Consider the following 12,441-nt stretch of genomic DNA (forward strand, 5'->3'; position numbering starts at 1 on the left):
GCTCCCAGCCCCGGCCCGCCTCGGCGGGTGCGCAGACAAGCCTCTCGGGCTGGTGAGTTCCGGTCGGCACTGATCCTCTACGGGAATCTCTCCGCTTTGCCCTCCGCACCCTGTGGCTGCGCTCTCCTCCGCGGCTCCGAAGCTCCCCCCTCCGCCACCCGCAGTCTCCGCCCGCGAAGGGGCTCCTAGTGTGTGGAAACCTTTCCTCCTTCACGGCTCCCTCCCGCTGGTGCAGGTACCGTCCCTATTCTTTTGTCCCTGTTTATTCTTTTTCCCTACCCATGTAGTGGGGAGTTTCTTGCCTTCTGGGAGGTCTGAGGTCTTCTGCCAGCGTTCAGTGGGTGTTCTGTAGGAGCAGTTCCACAGGTAGATGTATTTCTGATGCATTTGTGTGGAGGAAGGTGAGCTCCACGTCTTACTCCTCTGCCATCTTGAAGGTCGATCCAGGTTATTTTTTGTAATAGCACAATTAAGGCTAACTTGACAGATACCCACGCTATTCTGCCTTGGCCTCTGTTTGCTTATTCCTCCCGCTACGTACAGAAATTTATTTGTAATGTAATTTTTTTCTTTACTGACAATAAACTAGAACAAATCAAAATGTTCTTCCCTGTAAAACATTCTGAATACATCATAAAGTCCTTTGGTAAACTCTGTAAATACACAACATAATTAAATAATGAGTGCATGACAATTATAAAATGCCCACTCTGGTTGGATCCTGCACAAAATGCAAATCAAAGAGAAGAACTGATACTTTTTAGAGATGATTTTCCATCACCCCCTGTTAATCACACCTCCTTTGGTACTGGCTACACCATCTATGTAGTGTCTGCAGGTACAGTTCAAAACGGATTCTATTGACAGGTGCAGCTCCAAAGACAGCTTCACCCTCATGAGCTATCAGCCTCCCTTTCATCCTCCTTTCTTTAAAATGGTACTTAAGCCCACTGCTGCCTGCATGCTTTGATTGTAGAGCAAAGACGAAAGAGTGATTCATCTAGTTTTTAGTCTCTTGGACTTTTCAGTGGGCTGGTAGAATCACAGGAATTAGGGGTGAAAATGATCCATTGCTTTTGCATTTAGTACATTTTTGCAACGCCAGGCAGCAGCTTCCCAACAGGGTGGTTGAATAAAAAGGGAGAGGTAAGCTAAAACCCTCTGTTACCTACAGACCTAAGGGTGGGCATGTGCTTTACTTAGAAGGATTACCTGATAGATGTCACTGTCATCTTATTTTAAATTCAGTCTCCTCTGGCTCAGCCTATGTCCGTGGATTTTGTTTTGGTTGAAATTTGTTAAGAAACAAGATAAACAACCATGAATCTCTCATGGGCAGCCACTTATGTGTATGGGAAGTGACTTATTGAAGCTCTAATTGGACAGTCATTGCTCAGTCTTTCAGACATGCCCTGCTATTTACCACAGTCCAAGCCCTGACCGGCGTCCAGTTGTGAGCAACTTTGTAGACAACGGCGCTGCTTCTGTGCGAAGAGCAGCCGTATTTCAAATGCCTTCACACGGACTAATTGGACACTCAGGCACGATGTAAATAGATTTTAAATGTTTACTATCGCCTCTTCCTTATGAGTCAGATCTAGCAGAAGTGGTTTGTCACCTCCTGAGCTATGCCTTCTGCCAACTTGGGAGCAGATGATTTTAACAAAATTGAAATCAACAACAGTAAGTTGTAGATAACACAGGTCAATTAAAAAGGGGAAGGGTAAGCTGTGACGAAGTGAGAGAGTGGCACGGACATATATACACTACCAAATGTAAAATAGCTAGCTAGTGGGAAGCAGCCGCATAGCAAAAGCAGAAACTAACACACCATCGTAAAACAGTTATACTCCAATAAAGATGTTAAAAAAAAAAACGTATGTACCTCCTTCCTATTAGCAGATTTTGCCATTTTTCAGTGATTCTTTCATGGTTAAATTCAGTACATGTAGCAGATATGTTCTAGGAAATTCCATCAGAAGGAATATGAATGACTGCAATTAAAAAGGTCAGGAATTATCATGGACTCCATATTTCTTGCATATAGTGTAACGTGAAATGTTTGATCGGGTCTTCCATGTGAACCTACCTCTTGCTCTCCTACTCATTTTACTTAGCGCTTTAAAAAAACTATCTAGACCAGCACCGTCTAATAGAGTGTTTTATAATGATGGAAAAGTTTTATAAAGTTTTGTAATTCTGCTTAGTCCAATACTGGGCCACCAGCCACATGTGCCTAATGAGCCTTTGAAGTCTGGCGATTGCAATTGAGAAAATGAGTTTTTAAGTTATATTTAATTTTAATTGACGTAAACATCTACATGTGGCTAGCGATGGCCACACGGGACAGTCAGGTCTGGACTGCATGTGACTTAAATTAGACTCACAGAGCTTTAGTGTTGCAAACATTTGGCAGAGAATCTAACCGAAGCTCTCTGTTTTATTACTCATCAGTTAGAGAAATGACTTCTGACATTATCTTTGGAAAGATGCTGTTGTCAACTATAGTTGCTTCCACCATCTAATCAGTACACATGGGGCCAGAGTCCAATGGTATCTGGGTTTCATCTTCCCAAACCTTTAAACCGTATTTGTCAGCCATAAAAGAGTTCGTATGCAAACAGTATTATTAAAGCAGTGAATGATAAACAAATCATCTGAAATGATGTTGCTTGCCCTTGGAAGGCACAAAATTAAATACAGAAAAATAAATTTGGGTGAGAGTGTATATTTGGGGGGTGGGGATGAAGGCAGAAAACTTTATTCCTGTGGAAACATTGAGAATATTCTTTTTGTTGTCGCTAGAAACCATGCCTTGTTTATCTTTGGCTCTTCAGTCAGCACAGGGATTCCAATTTGGTGAATGATCAATCAGTGTGATATGGATTTATTGACCTTAAGTGATTGCTCTAAGGAAGGTGAATGTCAGACCAGGGACTGGCATCTTGCCCACGACAGACTCACCAGCGAGTGTATTATTTCAATGGCAGTTGATGCTGGCTTTATATTGGGATCCCCTGGGAAACGTAAACATATCCAGCCCTAACTCCAGTGGGGGCCAGGGCATCAGTAGCTTTAAAAGCTCCCCAGGTGATTCTGGGGAAGATGATTTATTTAGTAAATGATGGTAATAAGATGAAGTTCAGATATATTTCAGAGTCAGGATAAGCCTTGTAAGATAAGACTGTAATCTATTACCTAAGAATATGCCAAAGAAGACTGTAGCCGCTAATGAAAACATATATCACTACTAAAAATAGGAAGATAAAGCCCTAGTAATTTTTAAAACAATGAAGCAAAAGACCATCCCAGACAAAATCAATGAACTCTATTCTCATCAGGGCCTCACGTTTCCACAGATGTGCCTGAAAACCTGGGAATCACTAGGTGACAGAGTCAAGGGTTAATGGCGGAGAATGCGGGTCCCAAGAGGAAAATCACTCTTGAGAAGGAACCAGAGGGAGTTTGGTCCCAAGAACTGGGTTTCACACAGGGCATTAGCGGAAGGCAAGGAAAGGTACGCGTTAAGTGTGGAGCTGATATTCGAATAATAACCGTACTTGCCAATAAATGCTGTCACTGCTGTACGATGCCTACTACCAGCCACACCCTCTCTCAGGTTCGGTGAAGCAGATTTCCTTTTTATTTTATATAAAACAGCTGTTTTAGTGTCAGGATTGAAGAGGACTGAGCACCTAGAGAGCCATGAGAATTAGCAGCCAACAATGAAGAGGCAACTTGGGAGAAGGTATTAGGGTTCAGAGTGGTATGTTTGTTCAACAGATTATTGTCCTCCATTATCTGCTTATCAAAACCCTTTCTACCCATCGAGGATAACTTCGGAAATTAAAAAAAAAAATAGATGAAGAAAACTTTAGTTAATACTTTAATTAAAAACATGGGCTTCAATTTCCAAACGTAATGAATGAGAGCATTTAGCTAAAAAAAAGTTGTCGGTAGTGACTGCAGAGCATTAAAGTTGCCATTATCCTTTCTTTGTAAAGAGAGGTTAGAAATATCTCCTTACCACTTATTGTAAAATTTAAGTAAAAACAGTATTTATACTGCATCTATTCATTGCAAAGTTGAGTTTCTGATTTGGTCTCTTTTCCAAAAGAAAATAAAATTACTGTAATTTACAGAGATATCTTTTAGGAATCTCCCACCCTAGTCTCTGTACTTGCTGCTTTGAGATTACATTTTTTTATAGAAAAGTATATATTGGTAGAAATTTATATTTGTTCACTTAAAGTCAAACTAAGTATATTCCCAAAGCCTAGCTTAAAACTTTGAATATCTATGTGCACAGAATAAATGTTTGGTGATTGACTGATTTAGATGAAGACTAAGAAGGACATTATACGTCAGTTGAAATTTGGGATGGCTTGGTAACTCCAGAATATAATTCCATGTGAGACAAAAACGGTGGAAACTGTGTGTGTTTGTGTCTGTTTTCATGGATTTTGGATTCAAAAATAGTCCTTACTTTTGGAAGTAAGAAATCATATAGATGATCATTTTCTTTTAATTTTCCAGGTCATTGTGAACAAAGTAAACAGATACAGAATGAAAACCTCATAGAATATGACTACGATCTCTACTGAAATATTTCCTGAAGGTGATAGTCAACAGGGAAATTAAAGAAAATTTACCAGATATTGACCTGAGGATTCTAAAGGTAAAAATAAAAGTTAAAATTGTTACTTACAATCACTAATCTTTGCATCATTTATAAAAAGGAAAATTTCTTCTTAAAATATGGTCAATCAGCTTTCTTTCTGACAGACTGTGCAGACCTGGCACCAGCTCAAATACTGCATAACCAACAGAAGATCCATTCCCTTGTGGAGAGGAGAGAATTTGATGAAAAATTGTGAGAACTGTGGAGTGCATTACTCCATTCTCCAGATTCAGGAAAAAAATGATGACGTATATTTAGGCAAATGTATATAATTCTAATTTTATACATTTATTATCAATACACTGTAATGTAAGATTTGTATCTTTTTAAATGAAAATATTTAAAAAGGAAACAACAGTTGAATTCTCTATATATGTAAGAATAGATGGATTGGAAATCAGAAGGGGGTATTTAAAACCCTGAAGGGTGTTTTCATTTTCAGAGATTCAAAATAATGTGAGATAAACCTCTTTCAGATCTGATGAACAATATTACTGCTCTACCAGCATTTTAGATTACAGATGGACATGGAAACAGTATGTGAGTCTAAGAATTTCCAAAGAATAAATGAAGAGCCAGGAATAAAATGTCTTTTATTCCTAGCTCCAAATATCTTACTTCCTCTGCTTGAAAAGATGACATCAGCCTTCTGCAGAAAATCATATTCCAATTATGTAACCATCATATACGTAATTGGATACATCAGTTCAAAGAAGCAAATAGTCCATGGATGCATATACACTACAAATTGAAAGCAGTGTTATTCCAAAACCTGGGTTCTTTATTTTTTTTGGAAATAACTTACTGGTAAAAAGTTATAGAAAACCATACACCAAATTAGACTTTTGGGAGTCACCACATAATTCCAGATGCAGAAACCACAGCCTTGATTAAAGCACACACTCCAAACTTCAAACTTTCATGACTCTTGAATAAGCTTTTTGGCCATAAACATTATGCAAATACAGGCAATGAGGGGAAAAAACGCTTCTGAAAACTGCAGTGTGCGTTTAAGTAAACAGCTATGGAACACAAAAATGTGCTTTTCTGATTCTGCTAACTGATTTCTTTCTAGAAACTCCAAAGTCAGGGTGCTGACACACTGAAGAGCTCTAATTGCTATTCAGAGTAAACAAAGGTAGCAAGTGGAATTTTGTGGAGATTTGTACAGATAATAACCTAATAATTCACTGCCACTTAAAAAATATATTTGGACTTGCTGAAAAGTTTGTAGTTCTTTAGCATGAGTTCGTTCTTCTTGTTTTCTTGTGCAGTAAGTCCCTGTACAGGCCATTCCGTGTTCATCGGGGGTGAAAAGATAGAGTCCCTCACTGGGAGGCCAAAGGACAGAGCAGGCCCCAGGGAAATACTTAGAAATCACCGGGGGTGGGGGGTGGGGGGAGGCACGTCCACCAAACAATCACCACCGTGTGTGTGCCTGCATCTGGCGTCCTGGCTCAAAGGGCTGTGTTTGGCTTCTGAGGATGTGCTGTGTTAAGGAAAAGCTTTGCATCTGAAAAAAAAATTCCCTTCCTTTTCTTTTAAGGCTAGAAAAGCTATCCCCCTCATAATACAATGACAGCATCGTTGACTGCTTCCCCACAGTGAAAGGTAAGTGCTTACAGAGGCCAGGCTGGAAAAAACAAAAAAAAAATACAAGAAACAGGAAAGTATAATCCTTCTGGAAGTGGTGGTTACCATGGCGACCCACTTAACACCAATCGTACTGAAATTGGGAAAAATGAGAATCCCCAATCAACATGTTAACTGTTAAAAAGCTTAATTGAAAAATGTAGGTAAAACAACAGAAAAAGAAGTTTCCATATTTATTTTCAAATCTCCATGCATCACCTCCATCTCTGCATCACATGTGTAAGCCACTTGGAGAGCTCTGCTCCAAATTTCCCTATTAGGCTGAATAAGTATGCTATGTGTGACTTCCTCTTCCTCTGAGTAAGCGATTCTATCTTTGCAGACTCTACCCCAAAGGGATATATGAGCCTGATACCGGTATTTTCAAGTATGGGTCCCAGGCATTCTGAAAATCAATATTTTCCTTCAGGCCACTGACCTGCGCAATGATCTCTTTTCTTATCTCCCAGTTCAGGAATTTTTGAGCAGTGTATTATCTATGGCATATACTGTAACCATATAATACAACTTTATTTCTTTTTTTCACTCATTTTCTCTCACTCCTTTTCCTTTCTTTTCCCTTGCTTCTTTTTGGGCAGAAGTTCGTATTTATCAAAATCGCAATTTTCTGTATGATGTTTGACTATGGCAAAGGAAACATACTGATCCTTGCATCTGATATAGTGTAAACTCCAATAGATTTCGGTTTTGGGATTTTAGTTCTAGAGTGTAGATTTCATAGTATTAAAGTTTATAACATTTTTTGTTATATCAAAACATTTGAATACTGAGAAAAATCTTCCAAGAATGTGTTTTTTTTTTAATGTTTTACTCCATTCCACTGAGGAAATCTTTATAAAATGCGTGTATTTTTAGTGTACAGATTTACAGGTTTTGACACTAGATACACCACAATCAAGATGCAGACCACTTCCCTCATACCTTTAGGTAGTAAATGTCCCCCCCTCCCCCCGCCACCCTGGCTCCGGGTAAGCATGACCTTCTTTCTGTCACTATAGATTAGTTTTACATGTGGTAGAATTTCACATAAACAAAATTACGCCTCTTTTGTGTCATCCTTCTGGGTCTCAGCGTGTTTTCGAGATTTGTGCTTGCTGTGTGTATCAGTAGTTTATCTTCTTTTTATTCATGAGCAGTATTCCACTGCGTGTACCACAGTTTGTTTATCCGTTCATGACTGATGGGTATTTGGCTTGTTTCCATTTTGGGGTTAATATGAATAAAAGAGTTCATCTATTCACCTGCTGGTTTCCAATTCTGGGCTGCAACATACGTGCAAGCATATGTTTGTCATTTCAGCTGGGTAAATACCTAGGAGTGGAATGGCTGGATTGTGTGGTGAGCATATGTGGCCAAGTTGTTTTCCAGACTGGTTGTGCTCGCACCTTCCACCAGCTACGTGTGGGAGCTGCAGTTCTTCCCTGCCTGGTATTCCAGTGCATGGTATGTAGGCTTCTCATTGGCACCATTCTACTGGCCGTGTGTTGGAATCCCATAATGGTTGTATCCTATTATCCCTAATCAGTAATGATGTTAAGCACCAGCTATGTACACAACAGCATACCCATTATTCTTCCTAGAAAGTTAGTAATAAATACAGTCTTAAAATATTAACTCAGGGGTATGGTAATCAACCATAGGTATTGATACCAAAAATGATTTTCACTATTTTTTCACTATTTTTCCATGATGCAATATAATACACAATATATTAATTACCTTGTATTTAGAGATGAACCATTTCTGGTAATTTGTGTCTTTCTAATAATTTTTAAATTTTATGTAATTGTCAAATTTATGGGCACAAAATTGTTCACAGTATCCCCTTATTGTCCTAATATCTGTAAAATCTGGAGCTCTCTCTTTCATTCCTCCTTTTGATAATTTGTGTCTTCACTCTTTTGTTTTCTATCAGTCTAGACAGAAGTTTATTATTTCCTGACCTTTGGAAAAATCCTTTGATTATACTGATTTCTCTTATTATTTACTTGTGTTCTATTAGCCTTGAATTTGTTTTCTTTTCTTTTCCTCACTTCTTTAGGTGTTAATACAAATTACTTTAGACCTTTCTTTGTTCTAATATAATTATTTAAAGCCTTAAATTTCTTTCTAAGCATTGTATGAGCTGTATCTCACAAATTTTGACATATTATATTTATTTTTATTCAAATAGGAATATTTTTAAAAGCTCTGTGAATTTTCCTTGATCATGGTTTTGTAGAACTGTTCTGATTAATGTTCAAGTATCTGGAAATTTTCTAGATGCAGTTCTGCTGTCAATTTAAAATTTAGTTCTGTTACATGCAAATTACAGTCTTTATAGTTTCAGTCCTTTTAATTTATTAAGACATGTCTTATAACCCAGCATAAGGTCTATTTTGATGAACGGTCCATATGCTATTGGGAAGAATGTTTATTCTGAATAAAAAATTTCACAAATGTCAAGTAACTTACATTGCTTAATACTCTTGATCAAGTCTTTATCAACTACTGTGAGAGAAGTGTTGAATTGTCCACGTATGATGGTGGATTTTTCTCTTTGCTTTTTAGTTCAGTCAGCCCCTGCTTCCTGCAGCTTGAGCTTTTGTTAGTATGGGCATATACATTTGAGGTTGTAACATCTTCTTAATGAATTTTCCACTTTATTATTTTGTAATCTTTTTTTCAAGTATAATTCCTTTTCCTAAAGTTTACTTTCTCCAATATTTATGTAGTTATGCCTATTTTCTTATTAGCAGTGGTATATTATGTAAGAAAACATTTATATTTATTTTGTATTTATTATTAACACCTATCTGTGTTAACATTTGAAATGCATTTCTTGTAGGTCATATAATTGGGTCTACCTGTTTTGTTCAGTGGAATAATCTCTCCCTTTTAATTACAGTCTTTATTTCATTTCCTTTAATTTAATTAAGAATATCATTGAGTTAAAATCTATTCCTTCATTATTCATTTTGCATTTGTACCTCTACTATTTTGCCTCTTTTCTTCTTTCCTTGACTTCTTATTGTTTTTTTTTCCTCCTATTTTCTCTATTGTCTTACAGCAGTAACTTTATATTTCATTTTTAATGGTTGTTCTAAGGTTTTCTGTGGGCATCTTATCACACTCTGCCTTCAGTTAATGTTATGTCACTTCAGGTAAAATGTAAAAAACAATCTTAACAACAATATAATTACATTCCCCACCAATCCTTTGTGCTTTGGTTTTCATATATAGGATTTATAACATATGTTACAAGCTCCACAGTACATTTTCTGTTATTTATCTTTCATAGAAATTAAAAATGAGAGAATTGTGTTGATGCAGCATCATATTTACTCACATATTTACCATTCCCAACATCATTACTTTCAGGAAATCCAAGTTTCCATCTGGTACCACTGTCCTGCCAACTGAAGGACTTTCTTTAATACGTCCTGTAGTACAGGTCAGCTGGTGACAACTTCTCTCTGCTTTGATTTGTTTGAAAAATCTGTATTTTGCCTTTATTTTCAATACACATGTTTGCTGAGTATAGAATTTTAGGATGATAGATTTTTCTTTTTGCATTTTGACAATGATATTTCATTATTTTCAGCTTGTGTTATCTTTGTCTCTCTCTAAATAATTTACCTTTTGCTCTGACTTGTATAAGAGATTTTTCATTCATTGCTGTTATTTAACAGTTTGATTATGATGTGCCTAGGTATTTTTATTTTATTGATGTTTAGCCAGTTGGGACTCATTGAGTTTTTGAAAGTGAATATATTTAGTATTTACCAAATTTGGATAAATTTTGGCCATTATTTATTTACCTTGTATCTGCCCTTCTTTCTGGGACTCTAATTACACAGATGTTAGACTGTCTTTGTTTTGCTGACAGCTAATTAAAACATTGAGGAAGGATCACAGGTCTCAGAGGCACTATTTATATATTTTTTTAGTCTTTCTATATTTTTCCTTCGTGTAGTCACAGAAGAATTTTATTTCCGTGTCTTCAGATTCATAGATCTTTTCTACAGTAGCCAATCTGCTGTTAAAACCATTCAGTAAAATTTTAAGTTTATATAGTTCATGAACTATATAAAGCTCTAAATGTTCTGTTTAGTTCTTTCATACATAGCTTTAATTTCTCTCAGGGTGTTCATGTTTTCCTTTAAATCCTTAAGAATATTTGTCATAGTTGTTTTAAAGTCCTGTCTATTAATTCCGTCATTATTATTTAAGGATCTGTTTCTCCCTTTAACAAGTCACAGTTTCCTTTGTTCTCATATATCAATAGTAATTCTTCATTGGAAGTTGGACACTGTGAATTTTACATTGTTGAATGCCAGCTTCCGTTGCCTTCCTTTTAGAAAGTTGGACTTTAATCTGCTAACGTATACATTATTGCTAATCAGCTTGAGATTTTGAAGGCTTGTTTTAAGCTCTGCTAACAGTCTGTAATAGCTTTTACTCTAAGGCTAGTTTAGCCCTTGTGTTAATTATCTTTATTCAGATATTTATTATGGTAGCTCCCCACTTCCAGGTAGTTATCTAATGCTATATAACAAATTATCCCAAAGCACAAAAGTTAAAAAAAAAAATGCATCTATTATCCCACAGTGTCTGTTGGACAGCAATCTGGCCATGAGTTCCCCTAGTCTCTCCTGAGGCTGTAATCAGGTGTCACCCAGGTTTGCAGTCACTGCAATGCTGACTCTCTTCCTGGAACACTTGAGTGGATGTTCACAAGACTTAGTGGTTCATGAGCTGCAGGCTGGAGATGCCCCTAGTTCCTTGCCACACGGTCCTGTCCATAGTGCAGCTCACAATGTCAGCTGGCTTCCACCAGTGCAAGCCGTCAAGAGAGAAGGCATTAAGACATAAACCAGTATCTTCTTTTAATCTAACCTCAGACGTTAGATCTCATCACTTTTGCTGTATTTTACTAATTATAAGCAAGTCACTATGGTCTGCTCACACTTAAGGAGAATAATGGTCCACACCTCCTGAGTCCCAGGAGGTGTGGACCATTGGGAGCCTCTTAGAAGAGTGGGATTCCCACGCTAGTAAGGGGTAACTCTTGTTAGGTGTATTCAGAACGTCCCTGATGTTTGATTAGGACTCCAAAGTCTGTGTCAGACTTGAGCATCTCACAGACCTGAACGAGCTCTGGGAATTGTTCACTTTACAGTTCCCTGAACACTCTACCTGAGCTCCCACAGTTTTGCTTCGTATTTAGCAACCAGCTCAAGGGGACCCTTGCACAGATTTGGGGGATCTCTATCTCTGCAGAGCTCCAATCTCTCTGAGACGATGTCCTCAAATTACAGCCACATCACCCTCCCTGAGCTCCGTCCTCTGTCTCTTTCACTCAGTGAGACCATTACGTTGCACTTTGCTTTCTCCTCCTGCCTGTGGTCCAGGCAGAAAGCTGGGGCAACTCTAGCCCTGCCTCGTTTGTGTCCCTTATCTCAGGGGTCACAGTCATGCTGTCTGTTGTCCATTATTTGGGCACAGATGTGTCGTCTATCATGTTTATTTTTGTACCTATTCATGGGAGAATGGCAAATCTGGTCCCAAATACTTCACCTCATCCAGAAGCAGAAATCTTCCAGGGATTTTTGAACAAGTTTTATTTTTCCATAAACACTAATATAGTTAGAATATATTTTGCTCATACAAATGTTATAAGCACTTACCTTATGTAAACAAATAATAAAATTAGAGTTAGAGGTTGAAAAGAAACTAAGTGAATAGGAATACCAGTACCTTAAAAAAGTGATTTCTATAGAGTTCCTCAGTATAGCAAAGTATCTTGAAAATATAACTTTCAAAACATGTTCTGGAGCACATATTTGATGTGTTTTAAAAAGGAACCCGATGTGTGTCAGTCTAACTGTTATCCAGTTCATTAACAATTCTTAACCATGAAAAAGTTAATAGGGCTTTAAATTGTTGCTTAATGTTGCCCTAGCTTATACATTTTAAAATCCTAGAAATGTCTCTACAGGAATTTTTTTCCCATGCATGCTTCACTTTATGGTAACTGTACTTTCAAAGGTTACAAGTGAAAAGTTCATCAGATTAATAATAGCTGATGCTGTGCTCTGCTAAACTTTCCAGCATTTTCTTTTTAC

Source organism: Physeter macrocephalus, chromosome 7 (assembly GCF_002837175.3).
Source record: "Physeter macrocephalus isolate SW-GA chromosome 7, ASM283717v5, whole genome shotgun sequence".
Lineage (NCBI taxonomy): Eukaryota > Metazoa > Chordata > Mammalia > Artiodactyla > Physeteridae > Physeter > Physeter macrocephalus.